The 21,358-nt window shown below is 45.9% G+C and overlaps 1 gene segment (V, D, J or C); it reads right to left on the bottom strand.

Moving 5' to 3' along the window:
• Positions 1 to 514: 514 nt before the first annotated feature.
• LOC309327736 (Ig gamma-1 chain C region secreted form-like) lies at positions 515 to 21,149 on the bottom strand. The segment is given in 8 exons: positions 20,947 to 21,149; positions 16,369 to 16,707; positions 15,368 to 15,664; positions 11,703 to 11,999; positions 10,196 to 10,489; positions 2,006 to 2,104; positions 1,751 to 1,835; positions 515 to 1,160 (listed from the first exon to the last, which is right to left on the bottom strand).
• Positions 21,150 to 21,358: the final 209 nt, after the last annotated feature.

The following is a 21,358-nucleotide window of genomic DNA, read 5'->3' as shown; positions in this document are numbered from 1 at the left end:
TCTTGGAGGTATGCAAAAAAATGTATTCCCTTGGGATACACAGTATACTGGGGAACATTTTCCCCCCCATTTTCTTTTGCATGAGATTTTTCAACTGTACTTACCGGTATATATTCTTTCAATGCTGATTTCAAATCTGAAATCTATTTTGTGTACATGCTATAGTTATCTTGCAGTTTCCGACTTTTGCCGATACAGTGGTACCTCAGGTTACATATGCTTCAGGTTACATACGCTTCAGGTTACAGACTCCGCTAACCCGCAGTGGCAGCAGGAGGCCCCATTAGCTAAAGTGGTGCTTCAGGTTAAGAACAATTTCAGGTTAAGAATGGACATCCAGAACGAATTAAGTACTTAACCCGAGGTACCACTGTATGTCATATTTACATTGGGGATAAGTGGACACTGACACATTGATCTACCCTAACCACATGGTAATAATTGTTTTGCAAACTTAATTTTTCTTTATTTTTACAGTTTTGTAACCTAAATATTTGTATTTTTCATATCGGACCATAGCTTCTTCGAGTAGACAAAAATGTGTCCAGTTATCCCCAGTGTAAATATGACATATCGGCAAAAGTTGGAAATTGCAAAATAACTATAGCATGTACACGAAAATTGATTTCAGATTTGAAATCAGCATTGAAAGAACATATAAGAACAGTTGAAAAATCTCATGCAACAGAAAATGAAATAATAATTGTTCACCAGTGTAACAAATATGATGTTTTGATATATTGTTATGATGAAATTGTTATTTTTTTAAAAAAAGGAAAAATAAATTTCAATAAAGTGTTTTTATTTTTTTTAAAAAAAACCCAAATCTGTAGTAATTCAGATGTAGCATTGTAGTTATAGATGACCCCAGTCTATGGCTCAAGGGCTGCAGGAGGCAAGTGGGGTTCTCCATCCTTAGTTATCAATCACTAAAGTTGTGTATGTTTATTCAAAAGCTGCCAAGGAGTCCAATTCATTTTGATGTCTTTTAAAATATTTTGTAAAATGTTCACATTCTTCTTTGAAGTCACAGTTGTTCTTATCTTGCAGTTCGTATGTCAGTTTAGCCATTTCTGCATAGTTCATCAATTTCTCTTGCCAATGTTCCTTTGTCAGGGTTTCCTCATTCTTATATCCTTGTGTCATCAAGACTCTTGCCGCTGTTGTAGCATACATGAATAATAATAAAAAAGAAATTTGTTTTTCCATACAGAATTCAAAACACTTAAAAACAAGAAACATAACTTGGTACAGATGAAGCTAAAGTATAGCCATACAGATAATGCAGTGTATAAGGTGAAAAACTAAAGGAGAAAAGAAATCATATTATACACAAACTGGGACAGGGAGGGAAATGATGGGGAAAGAGGAGAGGCAGACTGGGGGATGTGTTGGTGAAGCAGCACCAGGCAGGATTGAACCCTCTTGCTCTTGATGCTGCAGTCAGAGCGGGGAGGCAAGGAGATGCAGCTTCTTGTTCCCCAACCTCCTTCCTGACATGAAAGGTTTATTAACCTTAATTAAACAGTAGCCGAACCCTCAAGCTAGGCACTCTTTCTTATGTCACAACACAACTGGTCATCAGTATGAACATCAGGCTGGATCAGGTGTTCTTTGGGCTTGTTTAGTGTTTCATACTAGAAATGCATTTTCTAGGAAATACATAATGAAATGGAACAATATTGCATTGCCTGGAACAACCCTGTGCCAAAATGTCATTCTGTGGACTCTTAGATACCAAAAACTTCACCTGGCTTTTCCTTGATGGCTTTCGGCATCTTCTCCCATTTTCTTCAGGAGGGTTTCGTCATTTGGCTCAGCTTGCTCGTTCTTGGCTGCTAAGAGAGGGAGAGAGAGAGAGAGAGAGAGAGAGAGAGAGAGAGAGAATGCAATAATCAGGTGCCTCCAAATTGCAATCTGCAGTCCCGTGCCCCAGCACTGCAGCCTTGCCTCCCCACGGACTCTGCTGCCCTTTCTGCCACCACTCCCAGCAGCCCCAACTCACCTCTGTGTCTTTGGTACATCAACATCGCTACACCTCCTAGGACAAGTCCCAAAGCGAGTCCAAGAGGTCCTAGCAGCCAAGTCATTGGTGATCCTGGAACTGGCGGAGGGTCAGTTGGAGATGCAGGTTTCAGTTTTGGCCGAGGTGATTTGGTACTACATTCTGGGGGTGAGGGGTGGGTAATTCCATCACCCTCACCTTTTGGCTCCCAGAGGATCGTCTCCTCCAGTGGTGCCTCCAGTGCTTCATGTTGTACCTGGCAGGTAAAATTGGCTGCAAAATGGCCCTGCTTTGGGAAGAAGACGCTTCCAGTTGAGAACGTCCCGTTAGAATTCTGTACAAGTTTTGACTCGTATATTTCCCCTTGGATCGGCTCCCCATTTTGCAGCCACTGCACTTCAATGTATTGTGGGTAAAACCCACACACTAGGCACTCAGGTACCAAGAACGTCTTCCCTGGTGACCTGGTGAGCATATGAAGTTGTGGGCGAGCTGTAAGGAGAGGAAAGAGATGTTGAGGTCCTGCAAGTCTGGTGACGGTCACTAGAGGGAGACATTGCAGAGTACAGTGGTACCTCAGATTAAGTACTTAATTCGTTCTGGATGTCCGTTCTTAACCTGAAACTGTTCTTAACCTGAAGCACCACTTTAGATAATGGGGCCTCCTGCTGCCGCCGCGCTGCAGGAGCACAATTTCTGTTCTCATCCTGAAGCAAAGTTCTTAACCTGGGGTACTATTTCTGGGTTAGCAGAGTCTATAACCTGAAGCCTATGTAACCTGAAGCTTATGTAACCTGAGGTACCACTGTACAGTGGTACCTTGGTTCCCGAATGGCTTAGTTGTCAAACATATCGGCTCCTGAATACCACAAACTGAGAAGTGAGTGTTCCGGTTTGCGAACCCTTTTTGGAAGCTGAATGCCTGACGCGGCTTCCACGGCTTCCGATTGAGTGCAGGAAGCTCCTGCAGCCAAACAGAAACTGCACCTTGGTTTTAAAATGGTTTTGGGAGTCGAATGAACTCCTGGAACGGATTAAGTTCAAAAACCAAGGTACCACTGTATAAAGGCAACCCACCTAACAGCTTCTAAACAGTCCCCAATTGTGTGAATGCATTACACAAGAGCAGCTCAGCACCAGAGCATCTACCTTGCATGTAGAAGGTCCCAGGTTCAATCTCTGGTGTCTCCAGGCAGCGCTGGGAAAAGCTGCCTCCTGAAAGCCAGACAGCTGCTGCCAGGCAGGATGGACAATACTGCGCTAGATGGACAAAGGGTCCGAGACCAACAATATCTTGAGACCAACAAGAGTCACTATTGCAGAGCTACAGTTTGCCTTAAGAAGGCACTCGGGGAAAAGGTTAATTCTCCCCTCCGGTGCCATCATTTCCCCGTAGTCGAATTAAGAGTTGCACTCCACAGCAGTTTTGACTTAAGGGGAAAAGGCACCAAGATATCCAATAATGGCCTGACATGTGGCTTGATCTCAAGAGAAGAATGGGGTGAAGAAGGAATTTATTGAGCCCTGTTTGTGACCACTAGAGACTTCCAACTGGTGGTCTTTGGAGGCAGAATGCTGTGTTGCTTCCATGCCAAATGCTTAGTCTGGAATTGCCATCCTCTCATCCTTTGTGCTTTTTTATGATTACTGAAATGCAGCCCTTTAATTGCATATTTTAGTCAGACCTATGTTCCCTTTAAAGGGCAGGTGTGTGAGAAAAATGCCATTCTAGTCCATCACAGCCTGGGGGTGGGGGGGGGGAGGTCAATGGAGGCACTAGACGGACCTCACTACAGGCAAAGGGATACAGAGTTTTGAGGAGGAAAATAAGCAGAGGCAGAACAGGATAGAGAGTGCGAGTCAGAACTGGATCTCACTAAGGGGGAACTGTGCTTAGCATGGGCATGGGGGAGGTGGGCCAGGACTCCAGGGGCGCACAGGAAAGGCTCCCACTTACCTACCACCCTCAGCTCAAAATCTTGACGGATTGGGTCTTTTGCTGCTTGGTGTTGGATGAGGCACGAGAAGCTAACAACAGCGTCGGAGATTTGTGGTATGAAGTTCAGGACACTTTCTGCATAGAAGTGGTAATTGGCCCCACGCTTGGCAGGGGGCGAGTCAACTTTCAGAGTCTCACTGCCTCGCAGCCACTTCACAGAGACATGGCCAGGGTAAAAGTCGGATGCTGCACACGTCAAATTGATTGGTTTTCCCAGGGGCACTTCTGTGGGGCCGAGTGTTAGGCGTGGGGGAGCTGGAGGGAGAGAGGAGAGTTAGGAGAGCATCTCCTTGGGCAGCTTAAAGGGTGCTGGGAACTGTAGATCTGTGAGCAGCAAGCTGCAGTTCCCAGGATTCTTCACCGGAAGCCACACGAGTTAAATGTGCTTTAAATGTATGGCATGGATGTGACTTCCCTCTTCCCTTCCATGATAAAGGGCAGCTCTCAGTACAAGGAAGCTGGAGCAGAAGTCATGGTTGAAAGCACGCACTAGGAATCTCCAGATCTAATCTCACCTCGCCCATGAACTCATTAGGTGGCCTTTACGTTACACACTATACTCTTAGCCCCAAGTCCTGCCTGGCCTGCCCCCCAAATGCAGTAAGAGCTGCAGTCTCCACTATGCCATCCCTCAAGGTCTGGGAAACTGTCCCGTTTGGACTACTGCAATGCGCTCTATGTGGGGCTACCTTGAAGGTGACATGGAAACTACAGCTAATCCAGAATGCAGCAGCCAGACCTGTTACTGGGAGTGGCTACCGAGACTGTATAACACCCGTCCTGAAAGACCTACATTGGCTCCAGTACATTTCTGAGCACAATTCAAAGTGTTGGTGCTGCCCTTTAAAGCCCTAAACGGCCTTGGCCCAGTATACTTGAAGGAGCATCTTCACCCCCATCGTTCAGCCCAGACTCTGATGTCCAGCTCTGAGGGCCTTCTGGTTCCCTCCCTGGGGTTACAGGGAACCAGGGAGAGGGCCTTCTCAGTAGTGGCATCTGTCCTGTGGAATACCCTCCTATCAGATGTCAAGGAAACAAACAACTATCTGACTTTTAGAAGACACCTTAAGGCAACCCTGCTTAGGGAAGTTTTTAATGTATGATGGTTTATTGTGTTTTTAATATTCTGTTGGGAGCTGCCCAGAGTGGCTGGGGAAACCTACCTAGATGGGTGGGGTATAAATAAATAAATGGTGATGATATTTGTCAAAGCGTGCTTTTGTCAAGCCTCTCTTGAGAGGTCACATCTCAGTTCTGTAGCACCACCACAAAGGAGGCCCTGCTCTGTTTCCTTACAATGAACATCTCTTAATGATGGAACATGAAACTGCAGCTCTACCCAAAACCTCATCTCCAGAGGAGTAGGCTTGAATGCGAGCTGGTTTTCCCTGTAATACACGGCCCTAACCAATTTAGGATATCAAGATATGCATCTTGAAAAATGCTGGGAAGTATAATGGCAGCCAACACAGCTGAGAGAGAACCAGTGTTATGTGCTTCATATAGGCAAATTCTTTCCGAGGGAGCATCATGGCTATGCTCCCCAAAACTGAGACCCAAACTATAAGTATTTATTTATTTAAATATTTCTGTCCAACACCATCAGCAGCCATTTTGTATTATGGGCCAGAAATCTAATTGAGAAAAAAGATAAAAATACAATATTAACACCATACAAAATAAAAACCTTTAAACTACAGTTGCAGCAGTTCAAGAAACTGAAGTGTACGAATTGCAATTCTTATACCCACTTACCTGGGAGTAAGCTTCAGTTAACTCAGTTGGACTTTTAGGACCACATTGTAAGCATTCAGCAAATAACCATTTCTAAAGCCAGAGGAGGCAAGGTAGTATTGCATGGAGCCTAAAATATTTTGATGTGGGAGCTAGGCAGGCTGCCCTGGAGCATGACAAAGGCAGGGAGCCACCACTGAAAAGGATCTCTTGCTGCTCATCATGTGTCATGGTGAAGTTGGTTGTGGTACCCAGAGAAAGGAGAGATGATTTCCACAGGTAGGTTTATTCCAATGATAGATGTAGAAGTGGCAGGTCTTGGCTTTAGCATCCTAGTTTAGCTGCCCTGTTCTGGTGCAGTGTGTGGGGTCTGTCTTTCAGAAAAGTCAACATAGAGGTGTTCCTCGCTACACCTCTCTATTCCATTGCCTTATGTAGTTTTCTCTCCAGCATGGTTCAAATCTGGTTATCAGAGCTGGGCTGGGAGAAAAGTCCTTCAAGCAACGGACCATAGGGAGCCAAGGCAAGGGTGCAGAGCGGCGTTGAGCAAACACACATTTTATTCTCTTGTAGAAATAGACACTGCCCAGCTGCTTAATATCACAATGAGGCAGATACATGAATAAAACTAGGGCCCTGTCAGGTATGTTTAGCCTGGAGTTAACGTGAAATGCTTCAAAGGATGAGCTTTAAAATGGTATTTTACATCAAGGACTTTAATGTGAAATATGTTCAGTGCTTTAGAAATGGTTTCCCACCCGCCGCCTTGCCTCCCTTACCTTCCATTTTCAATGCCACCTTCCCTTCCGCACTGTCAGGGGTATGGAGAACGAAACACGTATACTCCCCAGCATCCTCCTCCCTTACGTCCGAGAGGTAGAGGGTGGCGTTGCCCTCTGGCAGCCGCGTCGCATCAAGCACTGCTCCCCTCGGTCTAAACACTGTGATGCTGGTATCAAACTTTGCAACGTTTTTTCCTCTCAGCGACCATTTCACAATCAGGAAATCAACGTTTATGGGCCTGGGAGGATCGAGGGAGAAGTGGCAAGGCAGGAATGCATTAGAGTGTGGCCCTGCCTGGACGGGGGATGAAGGGACTTGGATTATCACGGCTGCCCCTGAAAAGGACAAAGAAATACTGTTAGACTGTAATTAAACTGGACATCCATCACAGGCTAAAGCCATCATAAGCCAGTTTTAACTTTTAGGATTCCTGCAGACTGTAGTTATGCAAAAAAGGGATTTCCAAAGCCCTTTGGTAAAAAATCAGGCTGGTTAGAGGAGTTTGAGGACTAGTTTAAATCTGAATGCAGGATGCGCTTTTGACTTCTCAAAAAAAAGTAACTACCTACCTACCTCTCAAAAAAAGTAACTACCCACTGTGGTGTATGGGGCGCTAGGGGAGGGGAAACACTTCTGGTGTGGGACACGGCATGCTGTTTCTGCGGTGGCTTGTCCAACTTTGGTCCTCAGTCTGCACTCAGCTCTCACCTGTGGCTATTATTATTATTATTATTATTATTATTATTATTATTATTATACTGTCCTGTACCCAGAGCTCTCAGGGCAATTCACATAAAAAGAGCCAAGAAGCTGTCAGCAGGTGATAGTGGCCACAGCCAGGGAAAGGCTTCGACTGGACGGCTAAATGAGGTGAGGACAGCTAACGTGTCTAAAACCCTCAGTGAGCTAAGAGATTTCCCCTGCGTGTGAAGACAAGTTCCAGCTATAGAGGGAAGTGAGGGGCAGATGGTGCTTGTCAGTCTGGGAAGCTGGCCCATCTAGGAGAAGGAAAAAAACTTCCTTGTGGGACATCTTCAGCAGAGGCTAAGGAGTAAACCCTACACAAATCTGGAGTGGAGTCCCTTAGGCAGTTGGGTGGTGCCTTGTACACCTCCTTCTGGCAACTCCTGAGCCAGACTGGTACCAAACGTATTTTTCTGGTCTGCTTTGGACCTCAACAGTAAGGCCAAGAGGGGAGTCTTGCACCCCTCCCCACCCTGCCGTTGAAGGAAAAAGAAGTTTCATAGGAACACAGGAAGTGCCTTATACTGAATCAGACCATCACTCCACCTAGGCCAGTACTCTCTGCACTGACTGGCAGAGGCTCTCCAGGTTTCAGACAGGAAACCTCTCCTAGTCCTTTTGGACTAGGCCTCCTGGCCGCCCACTTCCCGGCTCCTGCTGGTCTTCGCGAAGCCACCTTTCCCTCCCTCCCTCCCCCTCCATTGCCCTTTCCCCCCAGGAGCCCCCCCAACTGGCAAGGGTCCTCCGGGTGAGGGGATGTGACTTACATGCACCCTGCAAGGAGAGCAGCAAACACGAGAAGCTGGACATTTTGGGGCCGCCGTTCTTACTTTCATTTCTGCAGAAAGGATGTGAGTGCAATGTGCTGAGAGATAAAATTTCAGTTGAGCTGCGGCTTCCTGGCACCAGAGCAAAACATTTCTGCTTTTATGGCAGCAAGCCCAGCCAGGCGTGTAGAAGTTACGCATGTTTCGTTTCTTTTTATTTTGTACTGGAGATTTCAAAGTCTCCTTTGCATAACTGTTTTTAACAATGATGCCTGTGTTTCATTCAATATTTTGTGAGCTGTTTAGAGGTTTTCTTAAAACCAAGTGGTATATATGAATGTTGTTAAATAATTTAAAACAGAATGGGTATACAACTGCTTTTTTAAAATGGTTGCCGAGGGAGGAACAGTCGACGTAGTTTTTAGATGGCCAATTGAGTGGCTTGTTCTCAAAAAATTCTTCTTCTGGCCTTGAGGGTTATTGAGGCCTAACAGTCACAAAATGGCAGGGCAGAGGCAGAGCAGGTCACAAACTAGAGGCAGAGTTTGTCATAAGCAGCTGGCAGTCACAGATCTCCTTCTCTGTTAAGAATGATTTGCAGCGGCCCAAAGCTTATTTGGGAGCCTCAAAGCTTATTTGCCAACTCCCTGGGCCCCTGGGTGCCTGAGCACCCGCAAATTCCCCATGAAGGGGCCAGGCACCCACAAATTTTGGTGCATGTGGGCATTGGGACAGTGTGCAGTTCCCCAAAGCAGCATTGAGCCCCTGGGCATAGATCAATGTTATTTCAAGGACAGATGATTTCATAAAATTGTGGAACTGAAGAGTTGGAAAGGTAGAACCTCCTGCTTTGCAGGAATCTTTTGCCCAACATCAGGCACTGGTGCTGTCAATTATTTTCTCCTACATTTGAATTACTACAGTTTTTGGATTTATTTATTTTTAAATAAACACTTTATTGAAATCTGTTTTTCCATAAAGAATTTAGAACACAACAAACAAGAAACATAACTTGGTAGACGTCAAGCTAAAGTATAGCCATACAGACAATGCAGTGTATAAGGTGAAAAACTAAAGGAGAAAAGAAATCATATTATACACAAACTGGGACAGGGAGGGAAATCATGGGGAAAGAGGAGAGGCAGACTGGGGGATGTGTTGGTGAAGCAGCACCAGGCAGGATTGAACCCTCTTGCTCTCGATGCTGCAGTCAGAGCGGGGAGGCAAGGAGATGCAGCTTCTTGTTCCCCAACCTCCCTCCTGACATGAAGGGTTTAGTAACCTTAATTAAAGATTAACTGAACCCTCAAGCTTGGCACTCTTTCTTATGTCACAACACAACTGGTCATCAGTATGAAGATCAGGCTGGATCAGGTGTTCTTTGGGCTTGTTTGGGGCCCTGAGTTGGCAGAGGTACAGCCCTGAAACTAACAAATTATAATATCCATTTTGAAAACCTCAATATTCCTTCATTTCTTTGAATTCCCAAAGAGTGCAGAGCTCTACTATATGTATATAATTTCAGAATGGAAGGTTGATTTTAAATTATTTAAATCGCCTTGACTTTAAAATGAAGCCTCCTGCAATTATCATACTTGAAATACATTTCCAAGGAAATACATAATGAAATGGAACAATATTGCATTGCCTAGAACAACCCTGTGCTAAAATGTTATTCCGTGGACTGTTAGATACCAAAGACTTCATCTGGCTTTTCCCTCCTGACTTTCGACATCTTCTTCAGGAGGGTTTCGTCATTCAGCGCAGCTTGAGCTTACAGGGCTGATAAGAGAGAGAGAGAGAGAGAGAGAGAGAGAGAGAGAGAGAACACAATAATCAGCTGCTTCCAAACTGCAATCTGCAGTCCCGTGCCCCAACACTGCAGCCTTGCCTCCCCACGGACTATGCTGCCCTTTCTGCTACAGCTGCCCTTTCTTCCCAGCAGCCTCAACTCACCTCTGCGTCTTTGGTACATCAACGTTGCTCCAACTCCTGTGCCAATTCCCACAACATGCCCCGCAGATCCTAGAAGCCAAGCCATCGGTGATCCAAAGTATCCTAGAGCTGGAGGAGAGTCAATGGGAGATGCAGTCTTAAGTTTTGGCCGATGTTATTTGGTACTACATTCTGGGGATGAGAGGTGGGTAATTCTATCACCCTCACCTTCTGGCTCCCAGGGGATCGTCTCCTCCAGTGGTGCCTCCAGTGCTTCATGTTGTACCTGGCAGGTAAAATTGGCTGCAAAATGGCCCTGCTTTGGGAAGAAGACGCTTCCGGTTGAGAACGTCCCATTAGGATTCTGTACAAGTTCCGACTCGTATATTTTCCCTTGGATGGGCTCCCCATTTTGCAGCCACTGCACTGTAATGTTTTGTGGGTAAAACCCACACGCTAGGCACTCAGCTACCAAGAACGACTTCCCTGGTGGCCTGGTGAGCATATGAAGTTCTGGGCGAGCTGCAAGGAGAAGAAAGAGATGTTGCGGTCCTGCAAGTCTGGTGATGGCCAATAGAGGGAGACACTGCAGATTATAAAGGCAACCCACCTAACAGTTTCTGAACAGTCCACAGTTGTGTGAATGCATTACACAAGAGCAGCTCAGCACCAGAGCATCTACCTTGCATGCAGCTGCTGCCAGGAAAATACTGCGCTAGATGGACAAAGGGTCTTAGTCCAACTATATCCTGAGAGCAACAAGAGTCACTATTGCAGAGTTACAGTTTGCCTTAAGAAGGCACTCGGTGAAAAGGTTAATTCTCCCCTCCGGTGCCATCATTTCCCCACAGTCGAATTAAGAGTTGCACTCCACAGCAGTTTTGACTTAAGGGGAAAAGGCACCAAGATATCCAATAATGGCCTGACATGTGGCTTGACCTCAAGAGAAGAATGGGGCGAAGAAGGAATTTTTTGTGCCCTGTTTGTGACCACTAGAGGCTTCCGACTGGTGGTCTTTGGAGGCAGAAGGCTGTGTTGCTTCCATGCCAAATTCTTAGTCTGGAATTGCCACCCTCTCATCTTTTGTGCTTTTTTATGATTACTGAAATGCAGCCCTTTAATTGCATATTTTAGTCAGACCTATGTTCCCTTTAAAGGGCAGGTGTGTGAGAAAAATGCCATTCTAGTCCATCACAGCCTGGGGGGGGGGGGAGGTCAATGGAGGCGCCAGACGGACCTCACTACAGGTCCTGTGAAGGCAAGGACGGGCAAAGTGTGGCTCTCCAGTGTTCTTTGACTACAACTCCCATCATTCTGACCATTGGCTTTCCTGGCTAGGTCTGACGGGAGCTGGAGCCCATCCACATCTGGAAGGCCACAGGCTTCCCATCTCCCAAAATGGGGAACATAAAGCCTTTTTTGCTAAATATAGCACCATGTTAAGTAGCGTGTGAAGCCGCCATTTTAATGTGACTTCCAGCTGATTTGCAAGAAGGCGGTGCCTTAGCAATCGTGAGGGGCCCTAGTGTGGAAGCAAATTCAACTGGGTGGGCCTTCACCTACCTCAGCAGATAGCAAAGGGATACAGAGTTTTGAGGAGGAAAATAAGCAGAGGCAGAACAGGGTAGAGAGTGCGAGTCAGAACTGGGTCTCACTAAGGAGGAACTGTGCTTAGCATGGGCATGGGGGAGGTGGGCCAGGATTCCAGGGTCGCACAGGAAAGGCTCCCACTTACCTTGCACCTTCAGCTCAAAATCTTGACTGATTGGATCTTTTCTCGCTTGGTGATGGATGTGGCATGAGAAGGTAACGCCAGCGTCAGAGATTTGTGGTGTGAACTCCAGGACACTCTCTGCATAGAAGAGACCACCGGGCCCTTCCTGGACAGGGGGCGAGTCAACTTTCAGAGTCTCACTGCCTCGCAGCCACTTTACAGAGACATTGCCGGGGTAAAAGTCAGATGCTGCGCACAAGAAGTTGCTTGGTTCGCCCAGCTCTACGTCTGTATGGCCGAGTGTTAGGCGTGGGAGAGCTGGAGGCAGAGAGGAGAGTTAGGAGAGCATCTCCATTGGCAGCTTAACTGGGCTTTGTTAAAGGGTGCTGGGAACTGTAGCTCCCAGGACTCTTCAGACAAAGCAATATCCGTTAAATGTGCTTTAAATGTATGGCACACCAGTGCCCTATGCCAGTCGTTTGGGGTTCCGTTTTCATTCAGCAGAGTCACCCAGAAATACTTCCTGAATCTTCTTTCTCAGTTCAGCTCATCTGCTGGTGAATTCCCATGTGGGAATAAACACCTCACCCATTCCAGTTCTGCTTAAAGTATTTATTGAAGAATTAGCATGGCAACTTATACAACTGCTGCCCTGAGGAAAATAAAGTAAAACTAAGTACAGTGAATCATTCCTTCTCTGTGCTCCTCAGGCATCTGGGCAGAGCGACAGCCAGCTTGCTCTCATTCATAGCCTGTCTAATAAAGAAGTCTGTTGCTAAGGCAACCTGTTGCTGGGAGAAAACTTGTTGCCAGGGGCAAAACTATGCAATTTCAAGTCTATTTTTATCATGGTGCTTGGTTTGGCCAGCTGCACCTTTGTGGGGCCTTGTGTCGATGTTAAATGTCCTTTAAATGTATGGCCTAGATGTGCTTTGGCAATGCTGAAGGGCGCTAGTGTGGAAGCAAACTCGACTGGGTGGGGCTTCATCCACTTCAGCAAAGAAATTCTTGACTGTTTCTATATCATGGAGGGAACACAACCAGATTTGAGCAAAAAGCTATAGAGTTTTGAGGAGAAAAATACGCAGAGGCAGAACAGGGTAGAGAGTGCGAGTCAGGACTTCCGGGTTAGCGCCATCGACTAATGGCGGATTCCCTCCGAGCTCCGGAGGGAATCGGCTCCGCAGGATCGGGTCTTGTCTGCGGCGGCGACGCGGGGACCCTTAAAAATCACAGGCGCAGATGCCTGTGAGCGTGGTGACTCGGCGGGCACCATTTGCGCCCCCCCCAATCTGCGAAGGAGCCTTTTTAAAGGCTCCGGAACGGGGACGGGGTGCGGCGCAGTGCTGTGCTGTGAGTAGCCTGCTCTTTCTGCGGAGCGAAGCCGCAAGCCATTGTCGGAGAAGCGCTGACTTTTTCCTTGGAACAATTGGACTTTAAAGTAATAACCCGTGAGTAACATGGAATTTGGAATTTAAAGAAAAATTTTTGTTGAATCAGGAACGAGCGGGGAAGGGTCAAAAAGGAAGTCCGCCCCCCCTTTGTAAATATTTTAAAGCAAAGAACCTGGTATCTAAGGTCGAGAGAATCCTTTCTTTATTTTTTTATAAGTCCTTAACCTTCATGGTTTGACACTATAAGAACTTTACCGGAGGATAAAAGATTAACTTTGGGAGCTAAAGTTTCAACCCCCCCCCCCCGGACCCGGGGGCGTCCCGCAAGAGAGCCTGTCGATGAAGTACTGAAGAGTTTGACAGCTGTCAAATTAGCTGTCAAAAGGAAAGGAAAAAGGGAACTTTGTTTTTGTCGCTTCTGCTGGCTATATTTGTTACAATTTCTCGAAATAAGGGAGGGCTGATACAAACTAACTTGATTACTAGATTTGAACTGAAAGACATTAAGGAACCAAAATCCCCCTAGAGGGGGTTTAGGGAAATTACAAGAATGGCTGGAGGAGGCAAAACTCAGACTGAATTGAATAGAATACTTGTTCTCTTGGGAAAGTTACAAGATCAAACCGATGTTTTGGCTACAAGCGTTAACACTTTGGTCTTGGCAGTAAATAACATTGTTGAAGCTGATAAGGATTTGAAGCAGGAAGCCTATACAATTGAACAAATAGAGAAATTTGAGAGCCATGAGAATATGGAGAAAGAGACATATGTTGCCTCTGAAGAAAAGGAAGGAGGAGCTGTAATTTTGCAGATGTTAAAGGAGAGCTACAATTTGTGGTCTGACATGAAGGCAACAAAGGAGAATAAAAACTTGAGGTGGAAAGTCTGGCCTGAATTGGAGAGTGTAAAACTGAGAGATCTCCTCATGTGGGGATCTGAAGACCTAAGGATTACAAATTTGACCAAGGTGGAAGTTGGAGCTTTGGGGACATTTGGATTTGAAAGGAAGATGAAACAAGATTTGGAGTACCCCATAAGCTTTACTTTTAAGTATGGAGGGCTGGTTGGAAAAAACATGGATCCTGTTGGGTCGGAGCCCCTCCGAGATTTGGGGCTTAACATCAAGGACTATCAAAAAAGCTGGCAGAGAGGAACTGAAAGAGATTTGAGAGCCTCGGACGTGAGATCTCCAGGCTAAACAGTATATTAGACTGATGAACACTTGTTGGGGACTGAAACCGGGAAAGGGGTGGGTGGAGTCTGGTAATCCAAAGGGTATATAATTATAATTTGCTTTGTTTTAATTCGCTTTGTTATTTGTATGGAAGCTGGGAAAGCCATGGAAGGGAAATTTTGGTTGACTTTAAGAAATATGTTCAAGAATAAGTAATGATGTATAAGTATTGATGTCTAAGTTTGGATAAGTTAAAATTGGTTTTTAGAATGGTCAAAATGAAATGAAAATAAGGTTTGCAAAAGTAAATTGAGGAAATGGAAGAAAGAGGAAAAGTAAAATATGTTTAAGAATGAGTAATGATGTATAAGTATTGATGTTTAAGTTTGGATAAGTTAAAATTGGTTTTTAAAATGGTCAAAATGAAATGAAAATAAGATTTGCAAAAATAAATTGAGGAAATGGAAGAAAGAGGAAAAGTAAAATAACAACATGCAAAAATAAATTATTAAGTTAAAGTTGAGAAATAAGTAATAAGGACTTGCTGAGTTAACAATTTAAATTGGAATACAAGAAGGGGAGGTGTGAGGAGTTCTGAGAAAGAAGTTAAATGAAAATAAGCAATTGAAATTTTATGTGTTTTTAATTGTTAAAGTTTTGTATTTTTGTATTTTTGTAAGAGAGAGCGAGTCAGAACTGGGTCTGCTGCTGGGGAAAAACTGGGGGAAACGATGCAATTTCAAGTCTATTTTTACCATGGCGCTTGGTTTGGCCAGCTGCACCTTTGTGGGGCCAAGTGTCTGTTAAATGTGCTTTAAATGTATGGCCTAAATGTGCTTTGGCAATGCTGAAGGGCACTAGTGTGGAAGCAAACTTGACTGGGTGGGGCGTCATCCACTTCAGCAAAGAAATTATTGATTGTTTCTATATCATGGAGGGGACACAACCTGGTTTGAGCAAAAAGCTATAGAGTTTTGCGGAGAAAAATACACAGAGGCAGAACAGGGTAGAGAGTGCGAGTCAGAACTGGGTCTCACTAAGAGGGGAACTGTGCTTAGCATGGGCATGGGGGAGGTGGGCCAGGACTCCAGGGTCGCACGGGAAAGGCTCCCACTTACCTACCACCTTCAGCTCAATATCTTGACGGATTGGGTCTTTTGCTGCTTGGTGTTGGATGTGGCACGAGAAGGTAACACCAGCGTCGGAGATTTGTGGTATGACGTTCAGGACACTCTCTGCATAGAAGTGGTAATTGGCCTCAAGCTTAGCAGGGGGCGAGTCAACTTTCAGAGTCTCATTGCCTCGCAGCCACTTCACAGAGACACGGCCAGGGTAAAAGTCGGATGCTGCACACGTCAAATTGATTGGTTTTCCCAGGGGTACTTCTGTGGGGCCGAGTGTTAGGCGTGGGGGAGCTGGAGGGAGAGAGGAGAGTTAGGAGAGCATCTCCTTGGGCAGCTTAAAGGGTGCTGGGAACTGTAGATCTGTGAGCAGCAAGCTGCAGTTCCCAGGATTCTTCACCGGAAGCCACACGAGTTAAATGTGCTTTAAATGTATAAATAAACAACAATCTGACTTTTAGAAGACATCTGAAGGCAGCCATATTTAAGGAAGTTTTTAATGTTTGATGTTTTATCGCATTATTATTATTATTATTATTATTATTATTATTATTATTATTATTATTTTGGAAGCCGCCCAGAGTGGCTGGGGAAACCCAGCCAGATGGGCAGGGTATAAATTATCATCATCAGCAGCATCATTAAATTGGGCCCTGTCAGGTTTCTTTGGCCGAGAGTTAACATGAAGCGCTTCATAGGATGTGCTTTAAAATGGTACAGTGGTACCTCTGGTTAAGAACTTAATTCATTCTGGAGGACCATTCTTAACCTGAAACTGATCTTAACCTGAAGCACCACTTTAGCTAATGGGGCGTCCCGCTGCCGCCGTGCTGCTTCTGCACAACTTCTGTTCTTATCCTGAAGCAAAGTTCTTAACCCGAGATACTATTTCTGCCTTAGCGGAGTCTGTAACCTGAGGCGACTGTAACCCGAGGTACCACTGTATTTTACATCAAGGACTTTCATGCAAAATATGCCCACCTCCTTGCATCCCTTACCTTCTAATTTCAATGTCACCTTCCCTTCAGCAACGTCAGGAGGATGGCTAACACAACACGTATACACCCCGACATCATCGCCTCTTACATCTGTGATGATGACGCTGGCATTGCCCTTTCGTATTGTGCCCCAATTAAGCACTGCTCCCCTCGGTCTATAGGTTGAAATGCTCCCATGCAACTTTACAATGGTTCTTCCTCTCAGCGACCATCTCACAATCAGGGCAGAAGCGTTTATGGTCCTGGGAGGGTCAAAAGTGTAATGGCAAGGCAGGTATGCATTAGAGCGTGGCCCTGCCTGGACGGAGGATAAAGGGACTTGGATTATCACGGCTGCCCCTGAAAAGGACAAAGAGATACAGTTAGGCTGTAATTAGACTGGACCTCCATCACAGGCTAAAGCCATCATAAACCAGTTTTAACTTTTAAGATTCCTGCAGACCGTAGTTATGCAAAAATGGGATTCCTGAAGCCCTTTGGTTAAAAAACAAAACAAAACCAGGCTGGTTAGAGGAGTTTGAGGACTAGTTTAAATCTGAATGCAGGATGCGCTTTTGACTTCTCAAAAAAAGTGTGGTGGGACACGTCAAGCTCTTTCTGGGGTGGCTTGTCCAACTTTGGTCCTCAGTCTGCACTCAGCTCTCATCTGTGGCTATTATCATCATCATCATTATCATCATCATCATCATCATTATACCACCCTATACCCAGCGGTCTCAGGGCAATTCACATAAAAAGAGCCAAGAAGCTGTCAGCAGGTGATAGTGGCCACATCCCGGGAAAGGCTTCGACTGGCCGGCTAAATGACGTGAGGACAGCTAACGTGTCTGAAACCCTCAGTGAGTTAAGAGATTTCCCCTGCGTGTGAAGACAAGTTCCAGCTATAGAGGGAAGTGGGGCTTGTCAATCTGGGAAAGTGGCCCATCTAGGAGAAGGGAGAAACTCTGACCCTAAACCTCCACTCCCTTGTGGGACATCTTCAGCAAAGGCTAAGGAGCAAACCCAACACAAATCTGGAGTGGAGTCCCTTAGGCAGTTGGATGGCGCCTTGTACGCCTCCTTCCGGCAACTCCTGAGCCAAGATGGTACCAAACGTATTGCTCTGGTCTGCTTTGCCTTTTTTTTTTTGCATATTTTTTTTTATTAATTAACATCAATAAATAAAACAAAACAAAATATATTAATTTCACATCGTTTTTCACAAACTTATTTCTCTTTTGGACTTTCCTCAGCTGTTCCGTAAATCATCCATAGTTATAATTTTAATTACACATTTCTCAAATTTATACAGTGGTGCCTCGCAAGACGAAATTAATTCGTTCTGCAAGTCTCTTCGTCTTGCGAGTTTTTCGTCTTGCGATGCACGGTTTTCCATAGGAATGCATTGAAAATCAATTAATGCGTTCCTATGGAAACCGCCTTCCCCCGACCTCTTCTGGCGGGCGGCATTTTAAAATCGCCCGGGACAGTGGAGGACTTCTCCGCTGTCCGGGTGATTTAAAAGCCCCTGGGAAGGCAAGCAGGGGGGACAAAGACTTTTGCCCCCCGCCTGCCTTCAGAAGAGGTCCAGGACAGGCTTCGCGGACCTCTCCGCAAGCAGCGGGAGTGCTCCTTGCGGAGAGTTGCCAGCGCACCCAGGCTTCGCGGCCCCGCCGCCCGGCTTCGGGACATCGTTCCGATGCCGGGCGGCGGGGGGAGGCTTTCCCGCCCCGCCGCTCGGCTTCGGGACATCGTTCCGATGCCGGGCGGCGGGGGGAGGCTTTCCCGCCCCGCCGCTCGGCTTCGGGACATCGTTCCGATGCCGGGCGGCGGGGGGAGCCTTTCCCGCCTCGCCGCCCGGCATCGGGGCATCGTTCCGATGCCGGGCGGCGGGGGGAGCCTTTCCCGCCTCGCCGCCCGGCATCGGGGCATCGTTCCGATGCCGGGCGGCGGGGGGAGACTTTCCCGCCCCGCCGCTCGGCTTCGGGGCATCGTTCCGATGCCGGGCGGCGGGGGGAGGCGTTCCCGCCTCGCCGCCCGGCATCGGGGCATCCTTCCGAAGCCCGGCGGCGGGAGGAGGTGTCCCCGCCCCGCCGCCAGGCTTCGGAGGAGGTCCGAGGACAGCGGGGAAGACGAGCTGCGCTTCCCCACTGTCCCGGAGATTTCCCTATGGGCTGTCGTCTTGCGAAGCAAGCCCATAGGGAAATTCGTCTTGCGAAGCGCCTCCAAAACGGAAAACCCTTTCGTCTAGCGGGTTTTCCGTCTTGCGAGGCGTTCGTCTTGCGGGGCACCACTGTATTGACATTATTTATCTCTTTTTTCCTATTTCCTTTAGACAATACTTCTTAAATTTTCACAGTGCTTCTTTAAATCCCTTAAGCGTCATCTGTCCCTCACTTATATATTCCAGATATTCCACAAATTTCCCCCAGTCCTCGATGAACTTTTGGTCTCTTAAGTATCTAATCTTCCCTGTCAATTTATCTAGCTCTGCGTAATCTAACAATTTCATTCTCCACTCTTCCACAGTCGGTATTTCTTGTTGTTTCCATTTCTGGGCCAGTAACACTCTTGCTGCTGTTATTGCATATTGAAAAAATTTACAGTCTTTCCTTTTTATCTCATTTCTACTATTCCTAACAGAAAGACTTCTGGTTTCTTTGTGAATGTATATTTTAGAATCTTCTTCAGTTCATTGTATATCTTTTCCCAGAAGTCTTTCACTTTCTTACATTCCCACCACATGTGATAAAAAGTACCTTCTTTATCTTTACATTTCCAACACTTATTACATGTCCTATACATTTTTGCTAATTTTGCCAGTGTCATATACCATCTATAGAACATTTTCATCACATTCTCTTTTAACGTCATACAAGCAGTAAATTTTAGACCCTCCTTCCATAATTTTTCCCAGTCCTCAAATTGTATATTATAGCCCACATCTCTGGCCCAACGAATCATTACCGATTTAACTTCTTCATCCTTCAAATTCCATTCTAACAACAGTTTATACATTTTGGGTAGATTTTTACCATCATTATCTATAATTTCACTTTGAAATTTAGAATCCTTGTCCGCAAAACCTCGTTCTTTGCCATCTTTCCTAAACATCTCATTTGTTTGGAAGTAATGCAGCCAATCATATACATGTTCTTTAACCTGCTCATAAGGTTTTATTTTCCATTTTTCTCCTTCTTTAAATAACAGTTGACCATATGTTATCCACTTACTTCTCGTATTAGTTTTCTTTACACTCATAACTTCTAGAGGTGATAGCCAGCGTGGTGTTCTAGGTTCTAATAGGTTTTTGTACCTATCCCATACCTCAATTAAAGGACCTCGGAAGATGTGGTTCTCAAAACCTTTATGGACTCTCTTTTTCTCGTGCCATAGGTACGCATGCCATCCAAATCTATTATCAAACCCCTCTAAGTCCAACAATTCATTGTTTTCTAGTTTAATCCACTCTTTCAACCAGCAAAGACATGATGCCTCGTAGTACAATTTCAAATCTGGCAGGGCAAAGCCTCCTCTTTCTTTTATATCTGTTAGCAACTTAAATTGAATTCTTGGCTTTTTGCCCTGCCAAATATATCTTGAAATCGCTCTTTGCCACTCTTTAAAAATTCTATTCCCCTTAATTATGCAAAAATGGGATTCCTGAAGTCCTTTGGTTAAAAAACAAAACAAAACCAGACTGGTTGGAGGAGTTCGAGGACTACCGGTACTTTAAATCTTAATGCGGGATGCACCTTTGACTTCTCAAAAAAAGTAACCATCCACTGTGGGCGCTGGGGGGGGGGAGTACCTCTGGTGTGGGACACGTCAAGCTCTTTCTGGGGTGGCTTGTCCAACTTTGGTCCTCAGTCTTCACTCAGCTCTCACCTGTGGCCATTATTATTATTATCATTATTATTATTATTCCGGCCTATACCCAGAGGCCTCAGGGCAATTCACATAAAAAGAGCCAAGAAGCTGTCAGCAGGTGATAGTGGCCACAGCCAGGGAAAGGCTTCGACTGGACGGCTAAATGAGGTGAGGGTAGCTGATGGGTCTCAAACCCTCAATGAGTTAAGAGATTTCCCCTGCCTGTGAAGACAAGTTCCAGCTATAGAGGGAAGTGAAGGGCAGATGGGGCTCGTCAATCTGGGAAGCTGGCCCATCTAGGAGAAGGAAAAAAACTTCCTTGTGGGACATCTTCAGCAGAGGCTAAGGAGTAAACCCTGGAGTGGAGTCCCTTAGGCAGTTGGATGGCGCCTTGTACGCCTTGTACGCCTCCTTCAGGCAACTCCTGAGCCAAGCTGGTACCAAACGTATTGCTCTGGTCTGCTTTGTCTTATACTGAATCAGACCATCAGTCCACCTAGGCCAGTACTCTCTACACTGACTGGCAGAGGCTCTCCAGGTTTCAGACAGGAAACCTTTCCTCGTCCTTCTAGGACTAGGCCGCCTGGCCGCCCACTTCCCGGCTCCTGCTGGTCTTTGCGAAGCCGCCTCTCCCTCCCTCCCTCCCTCCCTCCCTCCTCCTCCATTGCCCTAGCCCCCAGGATCCCCCCCAACTGGCAAGGGTCCTCCAGGTGAGGGGATGCGACTTACATGCACCCTGCAAGGAGAGCAGCAAACACGAGAAGCTGGGCATTCTGGGGCCGCCTTGCTTACTTTCGTTTCTCCAGAAAGGATGTGAGAGCAATATGCACCTGAGAGACAAAAGTTCAGTTGAACTGTGACTCTCGTATGTCAGATCAAAACATTCTGCTTTTAAGCAAGCCAGCCCAGACGGGCGTGTAGAAGTTAGGTGTGTTTCGTTTCTGTTTACAAAAACCTCAGTTTTCGAACACAATCCGTTCCGGAAGACCGTTTTGAGTTCCAAAATATTCAAAAACCGAAAACTCAATACGGAAGCATCAGTACAATAGGGAAACTCAAAACGGAAGCCATGTGGTATGTTTGACTTCCGAAAAGTGTTCGAAAACTGAAGCAGTTACTTCCAGCATTCGAGTTCCGAAAT

Source organism: Podarcis erhardii, assembly GCF_964252035.2.
Source record: "Podarcis erhardii genome assembly, chromosome: 13".
Lineage (NCBI taxonomy): Eukaryota > Metazoa > Chordata > Lepidosauria > Squamata > Lacertidae > Podarcis > Podarcis erhardii.
The sequence above is the reverse complement of the archived record's forward strand: the minus strand, read 5'-3'. Positions and strand labels throughout refer to the sequence as shown.